A 19780-nucleotide genomic window follows, 5' to 3' on the forward strand; every position below is an offset into this window, starting at 1 on the left:
CAGTTCCTGGAACCCACATGATGGCTTACAATCATCTACAACTCCAGTTCTACTTACATATATTTGGGCCAAAAACTCATACAAATGAAGTAAGAATAAATCTTAAAGTGAACAAATCATCATCATACCTCGGAACAAAGAAGTTTAGATCTTCAGATCAAGCTCCGGCAGAAAGAACGGAGGTGGAACTAGTAGATGAAGAAAGGTTGGAATGAAAAAGAAATATTCTCTTGTCAGTTGAAAATAAAAACTCCAGGAAATCAGGGTTGTTTCTATATTAGAATTATTGCACTATTCGCAGGAGATAAACTGTTTCCTGTGCTGAGAGCCTTCCTATCACCATAGCTACCATTATCTTTTGTTATTGTACCAACATGCCCTCTTCCTCTTCTGTGTGGTCAGGCTGTTTGCAGTCACATGCTCTATTCTAACTCCAGTAGCCTTTCCCTATCAGCTGAGGCTTGTTGAGGCTACAGGGGAGTGGAGCTTGCTTTCCTAGCTTCAGGTAAGATTCTGCCCAGTCTAATGTTATTTTCCCTCTGCAGGAACATTAGATAAGTTGAAGAAGGAAGAGATGTCAAAGAAGTGAGAGATTTAAAGGCTGAAGGACTCTTGAATGGTCTGGGGTCCCATTTCCCTTTAAGTTCCAAACATATAGGAATTCTTTATGTGTTTGAGAATGTAAAATGAGAAAAGTGCTGAATGCCCTTTCCTTTTACCCACAGAACTTGAGAAAACTTCCAAGGTCATAGACTGCCAAAATTGTGCCCAGGGAATGTCTGTTGCTACCTTCAAAATGTAGCTCTGCAAAACAGTCAGGCTCACTATGTTTCTCATGCCCCAAGGAATGAGACTGGCATGCAGAGGATCAGGGACCCATGTGAGGGTAGATTGACATCTGTGCACATGTCAAGAGTGGGGCAGATAGACAAATGTTCAGCTCTTGGCATGCAGTAGGACCACAGCTAGAGCCTAAAAGGAAATATTCCTTCCTCTCCCTCAGCCTTGAATTTTAAAATTTTTGTGCATAAGCAGAATCAAGGACTGTGTGTGCTGTGAAAGTTCCTATAAATTGTCAACTGCAAAACTGGAGTCTCCTGAATCCAGAGTCTGTCTTCATTCATGATGCCACGGTGAAGAGGAGAATGGCTGACTTAGGAAAGAAATGGAACATTGTTCCACACTTCGTTTTGTTTGAAATTTTATCTAGAAATTTTCCAAGAAAAAAAAAAAAGAAGACCTGATGTCATAAATGAAGGAATAGTGCTATAAGTCATGGTTTGGGCCATATTAATAGGAGGGAGTCTTCCCCCATACTCAAATCAGTTTACAGGAAGACTGTGTTTCCTACATTCAGATCTAAAGTTAATGAAGAGTGAATGACAAGCATGTAGCCCTAATAGCAGGGGAAGAAGCAGTCAGTGTTGAGCTATTGGGCAGCAGGAAAATAAATTGTGTTCTTACTGAGAGGCTTCTGCCCTTCCTGTACATGCAATTGCTACAAACTCCAAGATAGCTTTTCCTAATGTTTCACAGATGCATCAGCATAGCAAGACAGGAATGGGAATGTTCTGGAATTAAAGTTAAAAAAAAATAAAATGCAGGAATAAGTTACATGCAAACTAACGATTGTGCCAAGGAATGCAGAAAATTATCCAAAGAAGAGATACAGTCCCCAGTCCCTCAGGAAGGAAAAAAAAAACCATCAAAACATCATCAGTGTCTTCTAAACGTGAAATAGCATACAAGCCAACAGATCTCAAACCATTACACTGAAAACAAGATTAAAAACCAAAGTATTCCGTGGTGTTGCAGGTTAATTATTGTCTCCTCCTACCCAGTACTCTCCTCTGCTGCTTATTTTATCCTTCTTTATTATTATTACTTTGAATAATAAATGTGCATGGACAAGTCTACAAGGAGCTATGTGGCTCTATCCCTCCTTCATTGCTTTTGTCTTCAGAGTCTTACTAACTTGCTAAACTGACGATGAACTCACTCTACACAAGCAGGCCTTGAACTTGGAATCCTCCTGGTCCAATCTTCCTGAAGTTGAGATACAGGCCTTTGCTATCAGCCTTACTTTGTTCAACATTCTTCTTTAAATATTCTAACTTCACTAATGATGCCAGGAAAGCCTTCTTGAATTCATGGTCTACATTCAGGAATAAGTTAGCACAATAGAGACATTTATTATGTGGAACCATTTGGTGGCAAAGCAATTTTCATTCCTGTAACATGTTGAGAAAAAGCATTTTTAAGTGATTCTAGTGCAAAATAAGCAAAATTGACAATGGCTTGGAGCTTGATCTTGGGAATCAGAGAAGGCAGTTTATGATGATCTTTAGTTTACTATGTAACTGTGGCTATATCTCTGCACCTGTCTCCCTCAGATCAAGCATCACTATAATTGGATTAATAACGTCATTATTTTCATTGAATTCATAAAAGCCCTTAAAACTGTGCCTATGGTACAACAAGTCAACACTAATTATGCATATTATATGGATTTATTTATTACAGCTGGGGGAAATTATCAGGATATTAAGAGTAGCCTTGAATATATGGACTCAATAGATACATTACCAAGAAATCATTTAATTTATGATTTAAAAATTATTTTTCTCTATGCTTTATTCTGACTATTTTTATACTAACTTTACAAAATGGTCTTTGATATTATAATTATCAAGGAGTATTTTACTTTCTCATTGCTGTTATAGGATACCCTGAAGGATGCAACCTAGGGCATCAGGGCAAAGACATGGCAACAGGCAGGGAAGGTCTGGATCCAGCAACAGGAAGTTAATTGGTCATACTGCACACACATTCGGGAAGCAAATGGTGAGCAGAATGTATGGCTAAAATTGAGGGTTACTGCCACCAACCCACTTCCTCAAGCAGGTCTGTGCCTTCTCATGCTACGCAATGGTTCTAGTTTCATTTCTGTTGCTGAGATAAAGCCCCCTCACAAAAGTCAGTCACGTGGAACTCAAATGGCTAGTTGCATCAGTTCCACAGCCCAAAGCACAGGGAAAGGAAAGCATGCTTACTCTCTCTACAGCTTGCCGGTGCTTAGCTCAATTTCTATACTTTATACAGTAAAGAAATAGTACCACTACAGCAGGCTGGGTCTTCCACAGAAATTAATTTAATGAAATCAGTCCGCCACAGACCGGCCCACAGGCCAACACCATGTATGTGATCCCTCACTAAGCATCTCTTCTCAGGTGTGTCAAGCTACCCATTACAACAACCTTGCCAAATGGCACCACCCTCTAAGAACCAAGTATTCAGAAACATGACCTTATGCAAACATTTTATTTTTAGAGCACAATATGTTGTGACTGGCTCCCATATGCTCGTGGAAATCTCTTAATGCAAAACGCATCTAGTCAACTTCAAAAGGCCCCATAGCCTTTAATAGGCCTAGCACTGTTCAAATGTCTAAAGTCCAAAGTCTCTTCTTAGACTAATGCAATAGCCTAGTTAAACCCCTGTAAAAGAAAAATACAAATTACATATTTTTGCCATACTGTGACCCAGAGCACATATTCCCATTCCAAACAAAAGTAATGGTGACATGGCAAAGAAAGACTGAGCAAAGAAGGGTCACGGTCTAGCAGAACAAATGCCAACTAACTTCTGGAGCTTCATATTCAGTATCTGGATCTCCCAATGTAGTCATATGGGCTCCGAAAGGCTATGGAAGGACCACCGCTCCAACTGTTCTGTTTGCAATATACATAGATTCTCTCTTGGTCTGCCCCCATTTTCTAATTTCAGCTATCTTGGCAGACATCCATGGTTGTGGCATCTCCAGTATCCTGGGGTTTCCATTATACCTTGTGCCTTGCCTTCACAATTTACACAGTGGCCTCTGAGGGCCTTTTTCTGTGGATTTTGACTCTGCCACATATTGCTTAGCCTTAGCTGCATTTCAGCGCACATACCACCCTATCTAATAATTTCCCTGACTTCAATATGTATACCACATGAGCAATATTGACGGGATCTGTTGCTAGTTTAGTATGGAGTCTAGCATTCCTGGACTACAGTTGCATGAGTTTCTGTGTTCTGACACTAGAGAAACACTCTCCTGGGCTGTTGCTTTTGAGATTCAGGGAGCCTGTCAGCTGTATTCCTAGTTATGATTTCCTGTTTCACCTGAATTTTCATCTTCACAAGTTGTGGCCTTGAATGAGTGGGTTCTCATACTCAGGACATTTTTCTTTCTTACTGCCCTAGGATAAAGGAAGGCTTCTTTTTAATGACTTTAATCTCTTCAATAGTTACAGACACTTTGTAGTCTACATTCTCTCTGTTCCCAACTCTAATCTTGCTTACACATTTTTTTAAGCAAACTTCATATTTTTTTAAATTACTTTTTCTCTATCTGTTGCTGTTTCAGTGTAGATCTGAGAGAGGGCGGTTAGTAATAACCTTAACATGGCCACAGTGTCAACTGCCTTAGAGCTTTCTCTGCCAAATAGTCTATTGCTTTTAAATTCAGCCTCAGTCATGATCAAGGACACAAACAGAATGTAGACATATTCTTTGCCAGAAAATAGTCTGAATGACCCCTAGCCCAGTTCCTAGCAGAGTCCTTGTTTCCCTCTGAAACCTTATGAGCCTGGTCTTGAGAGCTCATATTTCTCTCTAACTTCTGATCTTCCAAACCTCCACCAGAATGGCCCATTAAACCATGCTCACAACCTTTATGAGTTTCTCTAATTCAAAATGCTAAACTCTTCTACATTCCTCCCTCATACCAAATTCTAAGGTCTAAGGACCATATGGTCAGGCTTATCACAGCATCAGACCTTTTTTATACCAATTTTTGTCAAATTATTTTTCCTGTTGTTAAAAATAAAATATTCTGACAAAAGCAATTTGGGGAAGAGAAGATCTTTTTTGGCTTACAGTACCGGAGGATATAGTCCATCATGTCAACAGGCAACAAAGGCATAGTGACAGAAAAAAAAAAAAGGAACTGGTTGGTCACATTGCATCAATACTTGGGAAGCAGGTGATGAAGAGGAAAGGAAGATTTTAAAGCTTCAAGGCCAACCCCCAATAATGCACTTGCTCCAGCAAGGCTCTGCCTCCTAAAGATTTCACAGTCTTCCAAATGACTGTCACCATCTGGAGACCAAGTATTCAAACATGTGAGCCTATAGGAACGTTTCACGTTTGAACTAAAGGGGGAAAGATGGTATGTTACATCATGATTGTGGCCATTAATCTTTATTATCAGCTTAAATGGATTTAGAATCACCTAGGACATTGAGAAATACCTCTGGGTGTGTCTATAAGGATACTTTCAGAGATACTGAGTTACTGATTGGGGAAGACATACCCTGAATGTAGAAGGTAAACTCTGTAGTCTCATTGATAGTGTACAGAGAATTAAGGAGAAGGAGAAAAAAATCAGCTCAGCACGTGCACCCACTTTCTTTCTGTCTTTTTGGCCATGATGCCATGAATTGTACTATGTCACACTCTCCTTGCTAATAAGGGCTGAACTCTACTGTAAGCCACCATAAGTCCTTTTTCCTTTCCTTCAGGATTTATTTAGTACAACATAAAGAACAACTAATACAGTGGTTCTTAGATAAATACATTTTAAATAGCCTTTTCAAATTTGAATGCCTGCCCTGGAAAACCAAAATAAACATGGACCTTTAACAGTATTTTTCACATTTATTATGCAACTGTGGTAGGCCCCAGATATATGTTCAAATTTAAAATATAAATTTGAGTTGATCTATACATTAGTAAAATAGTCCTTGTGTGGCCTGAGAAGAAAGAAATGGAAATCATAGCCAACACATGGAGGTATGAATGGTTATACTCCCACTTTTGAGCAGGGAATGCCCAGGACTTCAGAAAGTGAACACTACTATGTTTAACCTTGTATGCCATTCCTCCCAGAAGGAATGATCTAATCTACAAATAATATTGTAGTGTGAACTTTTCGGAATTTAGGCACCACTAGCTTTCTAACTGGACAAAGATTATATGGGAGAAACATTTGTCCTTTCTTCCTCTGTAATTCCTCTAGAACATGAGTAAGTTTTCCACACAGCAAAATGATAAGGATGAATTGATTATCAAACTATGTAGGGCTTTGCTAACATTCTTTTCATGTCATTCCAGTTTAAATAAAGCTTTTGAAACCACTCCCCCTCATCATGGCAAAATGGAAGGTATCCTGCCCTGTGAGCCTTAGAGTGGAAAATCTGGTCTCAAGTTAACTTCTGAAATGCAGGGCGTCTGAACTTCCCTAAAGCTGAAAAGCAGTGGTTTGAATCCTTTTGAATTTTTCTGCTGTCTGTCTTCATTCATCTGACACTTTAAACCTAAAGGGTAATGATGGCTTTCTCCTTCCCTTTGGGTTCTTGCGCTAGTGAATCTTCACCCTTTTCCCTCAAGGTCATTTTTAATATACTAAAGACAACCCTGAAGCAGACACTGACTGCACAGGCTCCTGGAACTGGCATGACACTTCCCCAGGGAAGCATGCATCTCTGCTTAAAGCATGGTTTTCAGGAAGACTTCGTGGTTTCTGAGTCCTATCTCTGCCACATATTAACTCTATAGTCAGTGGGAAGCTATTTTACCTTTGCAAATTTCAGCACAGTTAAAAATGTAAATAAAAGCAAGGACAATGGTGTCTTTTAAAAGCATTATGTGCATTATGTGAAAATCACTTGTTTTTTTCATAACTATTGAACACATGTACCAAAGATTTAGAGATAGGGATGAGAACTCATACTCTCAGTGATGGGTCAAGGGAAAGATAATCATATTCAAATAAAACATAGGAAACTGCAAGTCCTAGAGAAAAGGAAACTGTTTAATGTAAAGAATAGAATAAGTTCAGTGATTAGTTAAGGGGCATGAAGTGAGGGCCCAATGGCCAAGAGAATTTACTGCTCTTGCAGAGGACTCAAGTTCAGTTCCCAGCATTTGTATTGCATGATATACAACTGCCTGTAAAGGCAGTTCCAGGGTATCCAATGCCCTGTGGCCTCCACAGGTTCCTTCACATCCATTGTGTTTATAAACTCTCATAGGCACACACACACACACACACACACACACACACACTATATCTGTCTATCTATCTATCTATCTATCTATCTATCTATCTATCTATCTATCTATCTATCTCTGTAGTAGTCAAGAACTTGTACTAAATTAAGATCAAAGCAGCAAAGGGGATAAGTAACTTCAGTTAAAAACTTAAGGGTTAGAGGATGCAATAAATGCCAATATTTGAGGTGAGTTTCAGTATTTCCAAGGATCAGAAATAAAACTCATGTCACAGGCATCTAATTACCATAAGATCAATGATTCTGAGATTATACAGAAGAAAAAATAAGTCACACAAACAATGTCACATTCTGCCTCTACCACATGCCAGACCTCAGATTCAAAACAGAGTATATGAATGAACACTTGGACTTTCAGGTTGTTTTTTTTTTTTTTAATTTATATGCTACTGAATCACTACTGGAATTTTCTTCCAAGTATAGAATATCAACAAATACCTAATAAGTCCAACAGCTATTATCACCACTAATATTGTGCTATTAGTATTGCTGAGATAGTCTGTTGTTTTTACACAAAAATGAATGAGTGCAACGCAAGTCTAGTTTTCTATGGACCAACAATTTGCATCTCCGATGTGCAATATAATATTTCAAGTTCATGTAGGATGAAAGGCTGTCTTTAAAAGTCTTCTCAATATTTATCTAGTTCCAAACATTTTGTGCTATAAAAGCATGATTCTCTACCACACAAGCATAGCAGACTAGGATGTTAATGGATGAAGGGCAAATTGATTTATTAAGTAATTTTCAGTTTTCAGTTGTTTTTCTTTGCAATAAACCAGGAAATGTCACCCCATCATTGCTCCCCTAATGGTCTATGCTGCTGCATAGCATAATCCCTTTGTGATTAGTCTTACGCTGAAATCCCTTTCCCAGTGTCTCTGTAAGTCTCCCAATATTGACCAACCAATTTATATGGCAATGAAGCTAAACCATAAAAGCTAATCATGGCCCTGTTTTTAAAGGATACAAGTTAACATTACTAGACTATTTGGAATGAGGAAAAGCCGAAAAACAGAGTTGTGAAATAAAGTTGTGTATGAATTATAATTTCTGTCATATTTGACAAATATCACATTTGTAGATATCAGTTAAGTATATGAATGTTTTTCTTTCTGATGTATTATGTAGGTAGATAGGTATGTACATACATACACACACACACACACACACACATATACCATGTGCTAATACTTAACTGCTGATTTAGTTAATTTCCTTTTGTTTTGTTAGGATTTTTAAAATAATTTTTACTGGAGGAGGGGTGCATGTCACAGCATATATGTGGAGCTCAGGGGACAACTTGCAAGTGTAGCCCTCTTCTTCCTGTGTGAGTCCTGAGGAGAAAACCCAGGCCAACAGGCTGGGCAGCAAATGTCTTTACCTGTGAAGCCATTTTGCCAGTCCCCAAAAGGTATTTTTGCAATAAGGAAACTTAAGTTGCAGTGAACATTTTAAACTTGGGATCTCTTTCTTTGTTATTAAAGAAACACCATTTTTGTTTTAGAATATAAAAGCAATCTTTGAATTAGTAAATCTTTTGTTTATAATATAGGAAAATAGCAAAAAGAGAATGCAAAGCATCCTTCAACGCTGCTCCATGCAGGTCACGTGAGCATGGGAGGGCGGGGCAATGATCCAACAACAGATCCAGCACACTGTAGCGCTCCCATGCCAAACTGCCCTGCGGATTACCTGGCAGCAATCTGCTTTCTCCTATGCTGGAGACTCAGGTCTGAGATGGCTAAGCCAGGCAGATTGGTTCCTGCTGCGGCTTCTTCCTTGTGAGTAAAGGCAGCCATCTGTCTCTGGTGTGTTCTCACAGCTCTTTCCTTTGTAACTGTGTGCACACCTCGGGTGTCTTGATATATGCACATTTCTTCCTGGTGGATAGAACCCAGTCGGATTGGGAAGACTCACACCAATGGCCTCATTTGGAGTTAATTACTCCTTTAAGAGCCCCAGCTTCCAATATAGTCATGTGTTGAGATATGGGGCTAAGAATTCAACTTGTGACTTCTGAGAGACCCACTTCAACCATAGCATTGGCTGCCTGCTCAGACTTTCTCCTTCTTTTGGGTCTGAGGTGATCAGATTCTTAAGGGTCAGGAACAAGAAAAATAAACAGAAACAGAACAGAACACTATCATGCCCATTGTCTGCTTATAATAGGAACTAGGACCTCACTGACCTCCACATTGTATTATAAAAAATGGTCATGTGCACCAGCAGTATAGGTCACTGAAGGTTTCTGGTTACCTTGAGAGCATAGATAGACTTAGTAAATGCTGCTCAACCTCACTGTTTAATTTTTTCCTTTGCGTGTTTATATATATATATATATATATATATATATATATATATATGAATTTGCAAGTATTATGTTGTCTTAGGAACCTGAATTGCCTTGTCCTGAAGCTGATGCTTTGTCTGTTCTATTGGTTACTTAGTGCTATCACAATATGGCCGTCAGGAAGGTTAATGAAAGCATCTGTTGGAGCTCTATATCTCTGTTCTTCATACATATTAAGCGAATGTTAATCGATTTATTAGTTAAAATTACTGTATCATGAAATGCAGCACATTTTCCAGGCTGTTGATACTGCAAATCCTATCCTAAACAAAGATGACAGCAAAGTGCCTTGTATTAACAAAACTGGAAAGTACTGTTTCCCTGTAACTCCTGCTTTTGAATAACTTACTAGAACATGTTGTTTGCCAAAGAATTTCCCATTTTGATATGCAAACAAAACAAAAAATGAAAACAAAACAAAAAATCTTCCAGATCATTAAGATAAATTTTAGCAATTTAATAACTTAATTTTGTACATAACTAACACATTTCTTTTTTAATTAGAGACTATGTCTTCTCTTCATTTTGCTATTGAATTAGCTACAGATTTATGTACGTTATTTGTTTATGCATTATATTATGTTTGTCTCCAAATTCCAAAGGGGTCTGTTTTTTAAATTTCTGTCATTATTTTGTCTTGATTTAAAAAAAAAAAAAACAAAAACAAAAACAGGGTCTCAATCTGTAGCCAGATTGACCTTGAACTCATGTAGTCATCCTGCTTCAACCCCCTGATAGTCAGATTACAGATATAAGCGACCTTGCCCAGCTCAGTGATAGTTCTGACTGCCTGTAGAATTATGTAGTCCAAAGGTAAGATTTCCCCCCTTAAATTTTTCTCACATTCTTCCATTCTATCCCTGAGATCAGATTTATACACACATATGTGTATATGTGTAAACTTGACGTTTTACAAATAAAACTCCTTTCTTCATCTATATGGGATACAAGAACTATGCTTTCCATAAAGTAAACCATCATCTAAATCATTTGTTGCTGGCGGCCATGTGGTGTGCAAGAGGAGGGCTATGACCCTGAGAAAATTGCTTGCCCTCACGGAAATGCATTTCCTGAGAAATGAGGACAACAGTGTGTATTGCCTAGAGTTGATGAGGATAAAACTACGCTGCATGTGTGAAAACACCTGTGGGCATTCCATAAGTGTCAGTGATTCTCACCTCTGCAGATGGGTTTCTGTTGAACATCAATATTGTCCACACTGCGCTAGTAGCATTTTCTTTATAATGCAACCCACTCTCTAGACTATTTGGAAAGGTCCCATGGGCTAAAATACATGAGCTTGCTAGAGTTTACGATCTCTTCAGCCATGGGTAATTGGCTAGGTTTAGAGTGCCAGGCATAAATTCCCTGCTGTTGATGGACCTTAAGTCCAGCTAGACACACGTGCTCATTACCTCCAAGTTAGAAGCAACACTGTTGTACCATTGTGGCTCTCTTGCCTGGCCAGTCCTTGTGGTTTGCAGGCTTGATAACTGAATAGGAAACGTTTTTGCTTTTGTTCCCCCTTGTCAGCTTACCTAGCACCTTTAGATGCTATGAGGGCTAGTCCCCAGAGGAGAGGCTCTCCAGTAACTTACAGATCTATGGATGAGGAAATAGAAAAATGAGGTGAGAGAGAGTTTAACTGCAGAGGCGAGTGGGAGCAAAATGCAGATAATACAGAGGAAGAAGGAGAAAAGAGAGGGAAATAGCATTACAGATACTTGAAAAGGCCATAAAGAAACTTTATTGTATAAATGAACTTAAAAATACATATTGTATGTGTGTATACATATATAGTTTAAATAAAGTTATGCCACATGCATAAAGAATGTTTTTCTCGCTCTCCAGCTCCTGTACTCAGCAAGCTGTAAAGCAGTGGCTTACGGAACAGCTGGGACTGCAGGTTCAGTCCTCACCCTTATCCTGCCTCCAAGTGACTGACACAACCATTGTTTATTGGGTCACATACCAGGGGCTGGGCTGGACCTGGTTCTTAGTGCTGCCAATCACTACTTCTCACTCCATATGTGTATCCAGCCACATGGCCCAAGGACAACATCATCCGACAAACTATTAATCTCCTGATTGTCACAAACCTGGGTGGTTACATTCTCTACTTCTGTGCAACCCTCAACTGTTATTTTGTCTATGATCATTCTGTGATGAAACACCCACAGTTTTTAAAGGCTGGATTCATCTCATCTTTAGCGTGATATCCTTCCTCTTTTTTACAGACATGTTGATCTACTGGATTCATAGGGGCCTGCACCACAGACTGGTCTACAAGCACATACATAAACCTCATCATATTTAGAAGATATCCACGCCGTTTGCAAGTCATACTTTTTACTCTGTGGACTGAATCCTTTAGAGTCTGCCTTACCATATATACCCCTTTGTCTTTCCACTGCACAAAGTAGTCTACTTAGGTTTAAATGCCTTTGTTAATGTCTGGACAATTTCTATTCATGATGATGATTTTTGGGTTTCCCCAATCTTAAGGCTATTTATTAATGGGTCAGCTCATCACACAAACCACCACATGTTCTTTGACTATAAATATGGACAATATTTCACATTGTGGGATAAAACTGAAGGCTCTTTTGAAGGGAAAGGACCACATAGTTATGTGAAGAACATGACAGAAAAAGAATGTAACAACCTTGCAGAAAATGACTGTAAAAGCAAAAAGGTATGCAATGGAGAGTTTACAAAGAATATTTCCCAATTATTAACTATTTTAAATAAGAAAATAATCTACACAGTCAAGATACATAGCAAATAAGTGGTGTCATTTGAATGTCAGCATTGCTTGAGTATCATGCTGAGGAATGGTCCTTACAGTAAACAGTGGGAAGTTACTGGGAGCATTGTAATCTCTTGGTTAATTGTCCGACATTGGTCCAGAGACAACTTGTGTCTTTTCATCGACTGACCTAGAGCCTGTACAGCTCTGACAGCATCTTTAAATACTATAGAAAATAAGCTACTGACGAAGCTGGTCTGTGTCCTTTTGCCTTGATCCATGCATACTCAATAAGGAAAAAAAGTACCATTGTGCTTAACGCTACTGAGACTAACCAGGAAACCCTAAAGATGAAGATGTTCCTGTTCCGGGAGCGGCCGGCTCCACAGCAGTGCTGGGGAGTTGCAGGACTTCATTCAAACAGGACTATCAGTCCAAGCAGGCTGATACATGAGTGGCAGTGGATATGATTTGCTTAATGGCTGATGTAATAAGATTGTATTTTCTTCCTATATTATGCTCTGGCACCTTACTCTTAGAGCCATTATCAGGTTTTAATAAATGAGTAAATAACTGGTATTTTTTTTAAAGTTTTTTCTCCCTGATCCCAAGACGTAAATTATCAGACAAACAAACAAAAAATAAATCCAATGCCAAAAACAGAAAACCTGCCTTCCAGTTGTTCAGAAAAGTTCAAGAGACTCCCAAACAATGTAGGCTTTTGTTGTTGCATTGGGCTTTCTCTCAGATTGAAGATACATCACAATTTATTAAGACACAACACACTTTGCACACAGGGCTGGGGAGGGCAGAGCAAACATTCTTTAATACACTAAGGATGACAGAAAGAATCAAAAAGATGTTTTACATTCAAGCAAGTAAAGCAATCAGCTATGTTTTGTCCCCCAGTTTACTGTTTGCTCAATAGTGTCAACATTTGCCCTCATTCTCACGGGGTAATTATCCTCAACCCATGTCCATGTTCAACCTTAAATCTATGTATCAGTTCACTTTAGTTGCTTCAGTTTCAAGCTATGTGTTCAACCACCAGCTCTCATCACCTTCACGTTATTACAACTGCACAAACCATTGTCATCTTAACTGGTAAATCTAATAAATTGTAACTAATTTCTAAACTCAATTCCACCACCTTAAGCAAGCTTTGAAACAAGAAAAACCATCATTACATCTGCCTGCACAGCAATGTGATGGGTCTAGTAGGAGATACACTCTTAGTCCAAAGGGGAGAGAAATGCAACTGTTTGCCCTACCCTGATTAAACCCAAAGAATCCTTCCTCAAGATAAAAAGAATGCGTTCCCTGCAGAGTGTGATTAGCAACCTGCCTGGTCGCACTAAATTATCCCACTCCCCACCTGTACCCCCATACCTAAGCATTCATCATAACACCCTTAGAATTATTCTAGATACTGAGCAGTTTTGCCTGTCTCACTCTGGCTTATACTAATACAACACTGGGCTTCACCTGGAGTTATCATTCATACAGTTCTTACATCCAGATCTGATAGCATTTTGCAAAGATAACAGAAAGGAATTATTTTTATTGAAATATGTTTGGCAAAAAAGCTAATATCAGATGTCTATAGCTTAAATACTTCTCAAATCTCAGTTAGTCTACCTTCTGAAAACTTTCCAGTGCTGGTAAGTGCCCTGCAAATTTCTCAGTGGATGACATATCCAGGGATGTAGCTAACAATTGCACTCATAATTATCTTTAGCATGAAATTCTGAGCCTAGTTAATTGAAACAAAATTGAAACTCAAAGAGAGACCTTTAGTGGCAGAGGACATAAGTTAATTTCCTCCCACCAAAAGGCTAATTTGGCAGTATTGGTAATTTAAGGGTCCAAAGAGCACAAGACTGTAGGGTGTAGTTCACTTTTCTCTATCTGGGTCACCAGCACAAACCCTGGGCAATATGGTAGAACAATACCACTGTAAATACAGCTGCTGAACAGAACTATGAAAATGCATACATTCTCTTCAATGTTGCTTACCAGAAAAAGTTCTAACATTGTTATACATTGCTTTCCCCTTGTCTTGGCTATTTGGGTCTTCTTCAAATGTCGTTTATGATTAAACAGCCACATACAATTAGCTGTCTTATTTTCACCTAAATGAACCAAAGCTGCAATGATAAACACATCAGCAGGCCCAGGGGTGGCAAATGCTGAGGCTATTCTAAATTAGTTGTTTACTTATATTTGTAATTATGGGCTGCAATACAGCCAGTTTGGCCCTCATACTTCCTCTTTAAAATACTGACAAAAATGTAAGGAAAAATTTAAAGGTATACTTTCAGCTATCTGCCTTTATTGTCTGGGTCAGTACAGTTCAAATATGAAATGCATCATTGTGGGCAGGTGACTGTGCACAATGAGCTCCTGAATGAAATGCACAAAACACCGAGATCCAGAGGGCCAAGGTAATTTTGAACTATGGCTAATTTATACATGCTGCTTCCCTATGTTATAAACATGGTCAATGCTGCATGTCATTGCCTTTATATTTGGTATGACTTCTCTTTTTTGTGGCTGTGTTGTATTGACATTCTTCAACAGATCAAGAGTAATACTGAGAGAGGCTGTTCCATAGAGACTAAGACTAAGGCATTATCTACCTGTCTTGTTCTTGCAATGACTAAACCAACTCAAAAAAGGAAAAAAAAATATTTTGCTATATATTCCATAGTTATAGGGAAGGTATAAGGGCAAGAGCTTGAGACAGTTGGTCCCATGTCACATTTGCATACCATCAGGAAGCAGAGAGCATTGCATGTTGTGCTCAGCCAGTTTTCTCTGGGGATCCCAGCCTGTGAAATGGCATTACCCATACTCAGTATGGGTCTTGCTGCCCCAGTTAACCAATGTACACAGACTCTCACAGGTATATCCAGATGGTAACCTAATCTAGACAGTCTCTCAAAATGCATGCATAGAGGATTGCCTCTTAGGTCATCCTAAATCTTGTAAAGTTCACAATATTAACCAGCATCCTTACTCTTGCAAGACTGTCCTTAATTTGTTCCTTTCTCCACAACGTATTTCAGTACATCTTACCCCATAATTATTGAGTCTAATTATGAAAAGACAACAGAGTGAAATGCAAATCAGTTGATATAAGAAAATTTTTTTCAGCAAGAAGAAAAGTAACAATAGATCTTCAGTACCCACTAGAGGCACTGCATTGTTACTCTGAGAAGCTGCATCATCAATGGTTAGGATAAAGTGGTATTCCCCCAAATTTGATGAAGAAAAGGCACTACCACTCTCCCCTTAAAAAGAGAGAGAGAGAGAGAGAGAGAGAGAGAGAGAGAGAGAGAGAGAGAGAGAGAGAGAGAGAATAAGATAATATGAAAAATTTGAAGACCAGAAAATTGAAGTGCCACATAGAATAATTCTAAAGAAAGTCCAGACTCCAGGGGAACAACCACAAGGCATTCTCAGTAATATGCATTCAAGGTAAATTCTGTACATCCAGCCCCCACTTAGCCTTCTTCAAGTTACTCACACAGTTGGAGCATTGCCACAGCCTCATACCATCTGTTCAGAAGCTCTATGTGAGACATAGTTAGCTTTGCTTTCAACAACTTAGTATGTAGAGATACCCTAGTGAGTTACCAATCACTACAGTGAAGTTCCAAGATAAACCTGTGCATTCCCTTGTTTCTTCATGTCCATGATGGTGTGCTGAGGAAGAGAAAACTGACAACAGAAGAGACAAAAACATTCCTAGGCTGGGGACAGACCTGATCATACAGAGCGAGGGTTCATTGTTGTTAGGTCTCAGGTTCTCCATAGATAAATGAGTTCAAGCTGGACTGTAGAAGGATTTCTGTCAGGTTACAAAGCCAGCACATGTCAGGAACTCATGAAACCAGTACCTGTCTACCAGAAGTCAATTCCCCTACATATCGCCAAGGGTCACATAACTACCTGTAGCACTATGAGCAGATCAAAGCCCGTGCTTTGCCTCCATGCTCCCTCAGTATCACAAGTTCCTGAAAAAGATTTCAAAGTCCATGCTAAGGACTGAAGAGATGGCTCGGCAGTTAAGAGGGTTATCTGCTCTTCCAGAGGTCCTGAGTTCCATTCCCAGCAACCACATGGTGGCTCACAACCATCTGTAATGTGCTCTGATGCCATCTTCTAGTGTGTAGATGTACATGCAGATAGAACATTCATATACATAAAATAAATACATGAATCTAAGTCCATGCTAGTACTCTGGCCCTTTCACCTTAGATCTGAGCCACTCCTATGCTTGCTGTTCTCATTCATTCCTCTCTTTTGATCTCATCTTGCTGTCTTCTGGCTCTCCTGCTGTGTTCTATTCTCTCTCTCTCTCTCTCTCTCTCTCTCTCTCTCTCTCTCTCTCTCTCTCTCTCTCTCTCTCATATACATACATATATATATATATATATATATATATATATATATATATATATATATATATACCCCGTCTTCCTGCTATTCTCGATCTCTTGCTCTCCCCACTGTTGTCTCCCACTGTACCATCTCACATCCTCTCCACCCTCTCACCTCTCTTGTACATATCCCTGGCCATGTCCAGTCTGTTTCTTTTATCCTGCTTTGGACACATCTTGATACCTCTGGATATTTACTCCTTCTTATTCAAAATAAAAACCCTTCCCCTTAATGATGGAGCACGCACATCAGGAGTTCCTTTACTGCATGCACCCCACCACTCTTGCATTCAACTGTTTCCTAAGAAAAACACAAGATTCAAATTCAAAAAGACTCAGAAGTAACAATATTCAGGATAAATTTTGAAATTAAACATGGAAAAAGTACTCCCTCAAAAATTTTAAAGGTTTCATAAGCCATTAAAGAAAGGCAGGACACTTCCAAGCAAATGCACCTAGACCATTCCTTAACACAACAATTCTCTTAACTCTAACCCATGATATTCCAAAAGCTTTTTTTATGCCATTATATGTTTGTGCATCTCATTTTTAAACAACAACTCTAACTGCCTGTCCTCTGCCTGTACCTCAGGGGTTGGCCTGAAATTCAGATTCCATCTGATAACAGTGTTATCTTTTTGGGTTGGTCGAAGTGAGTAATCTGCTGAGTTAATAGATTATGAAAGGGTTTTATCTATTGGTCACAGATGTTAGTTAAGCACTCTAGAAGTGTAACATAATAGTTCACGTCCCATGCCCCACCTGCCACTAAGAATATATCCTCAAGAAGTAAGCAACGTGAAAAAGATGGTGTGGAAGCAGTGAGAAGTTTTAGTGAACATACCACATGTAACATGCATTTCTCCCCAAATAAAACACATAATACATAGTAAAGTTTATAGGACATATTTTACTTTAGAATATATATTTTGCTCTTTCTATTTTAGTATATAAATTTGTAACATTTTTGATAGACACATATTTATTGACTTAATGAACCATAACTTTTAGCACTCTACCATTATAATTTTTAAAACTATCCTAAGTTTTCTATTTTAGAAGACATTTTTTGTCAAGAACCCTGTGGGTTATGAGACTTACACTACCTATAAGTTAAGTTAAGCTAGCCTAAGTTTTCTGGATGCTGATAAAAGACAGAAGCCTCCTGGGTCAGAGACAATGGTTTCTGTTGTTTAGAACACAGCAGGAAAAAAGAACTTTGTCTTCATGTCAGTTTCTCTACCCCTCTGAGTCCCAGAACACATTGGTCAAGTATATGCTGGGAAGGCAATGAGTTTATGTTAAAAATAGGGCACCCCAAGATTAGAGAAACCTAATTTTTTATAATTGTACAAATTTTCCTCTAGAGGGCTATGTAGCGCTCTCTATCTCTGTCTCTCTCTGTCTCTGTCTCTCTCTCTTTTCTCTTTCTCTCATCTCTCTCTCTTACTCTGCCTCGGTCTTTCTCCCTCTCTGTCTCTCTGTCTCTGTCTCTTGTGTTTGTGTGTGAATATGTATGTGTGGTTGCTGTGTTTATGTCTCTCTCTCTCTCTCTCTCTCTCTCTCTGTGTGTGTGTGTGTGTGTGTGTGTGTGTGTGTGTGTGTAGTTGCTGTGTGAATGTACTGGTAAACTTACCCTCATGGATGAGTGGGAAACACACAGGTCAACATTAGGTATATTTCTTTATTAATCTGCCGTAAATTTTGAAACAGGACCTCTCATTAACTTGGAGCTCACAATCTCATCTACACTAGTTATCAGCAAGCCACTGGGATTCACCTGTCTCTGAACCCCTCTGCAGCACTGGGGTAAGAGACAGGCCCCGCTGTGCCCAGCTTGTACATGGCTTCTGGAGATCTGAGTTCAGGTCCTCTTGCTTACATAGCCAGCACTTTACCGACGTTGCCATCTACCAAGTCTTGTTTCTCAAATCTTTTAGGCAGCAAACTCCTCCCCTAATGCAGAAAGAAACACACTGTCTGCCTCTTCATGCTATGCCCACATGAAGAACACTGCAGAACAAGAGGCTGCCCAGGATGCTACTCTCAACGTGTGCAGAAGCATAAGAGATTCAAAACTGTCTTCCTATACTTGCAGAGTGTCATTCAGGCCCTCAGGGCTTCCCCAGTTATTATGTATTTGATTAATATACTTCCATTTTGTACCTTGGGGTGTGATAGTATATTGAAAAGACAATGAGGATTTGTATAAAGCACAAGTCAACTCTAATATTGATTTATTGATGTGTTTAGAGAGCAATCTGAATGGATATTCTTCAGTTGCTAATAATTCCTGTTTTTATCTGTAGGATTTTGACTAAGCCAAATTTAAATTTACCTTTCTACATAGCTGTAACATTGTTATTATATAAAACAATACACCATTGTAACCTACATGAGTATACTTTTTAGATAGCTATTTAGCAATCCTTTATTTTTGAAAAAAACTTTTCTAGCAGTTAAATAATTGTCATTTTCAGCAAGGGTGAGCTATAACCCAGCACGGCTTCAAATTATCAAAACAGTTCCTAAGTAACATCAAAGTAAGTCTCCTGGGAGCATGCAGTGACAAAACCCGGTCACTGACCGATCTACTAAGCGCATGCACTTGTGATGAAATAAAACGAATCCTTCTACGCTAAGGGAAATTGCACACCACTGGGTAAAGTGTCTTGTTTATTTGTAAACAGCCATGTTTAGCTAAACCTGCTATCTTCACCAGTCCTCTTTACCAGCTTAATTCACTCTTGATGTCACTCAAAGACGACTTTCTGGTTGTATCTGGACACACTGATGTCTCGATTTTCTTGACAATTTGAAATAGAACATGTTCATAAGATGCGATATGAATTCAGGGGCATAGAAATATTTGACCTCTTAAGAAAACAGGGCTGGGATAAATTTACCAAAGCTTGAATTATTATGAAAAAGAAAAGCTGGCCCCTGGGACCCAGAAACCACGAAGATACACTCTGATTGGAAACTTTGACAGAGTCAGCTAGGTGAGAGCAGTGACCACAGCATTCCTCCCAAAACACTGGATCGTGCAAGTACTGCTAGACCACAATGGAAGCTATTTCCCACAGAGCCCTCCATGTGCTTATTTTGGTGAAGA

General features: G+C 39.0%; 1 long non-coding RNA gene and 1 pseudogene across 2 annotated transcripts in view; one reads left to right on the forward strand and one right to left on the reverse strand.

Moving 5' to 3' along the window:
- The window catches only part of Gm36408, a 123926-nt gene extending 123610 nt beyond the window's left edge, over window positions 1–316 (reverse strand). The window contains exon 1 of the long non-coding RNA XR_377737.1: window positions 129–316. This is a non-coding gene — a long non-coding RNA (predicted gene, 36408). The remainder of the gene's footprint in view (window positions 1–128) is intronic.
- Window positions 317–456: 140 nt separating this feature from the next.
- Gm31520 (predicted gene, 31520) lies at window positions 457–12797 on the forward strand (annotated as a pseudogene). The gene is made up of 2 exons (NR_136927.1): window positions 457–505; window positions 11323–12797. The product of NR_136927.1 is annotated as a predicted gene, 31520 (transcript).
- Window positions 12798–19780: the final 6983 nt, after the last annotated feature.

The sequence above is a fragment of the Mus musculus genome, chromosome 6 (genome assembly GCF_000001635.26).
Source record: "Mus musculus strain C57BL/6J chromosome 6, GRCm38.p6 C57BL/6J".
NCBI classification, from domain to species: Eukaryota; Metazoa; Chordata; class Mammalia; order Rodentia; family Muridae; genus Mus; species Mus musculus.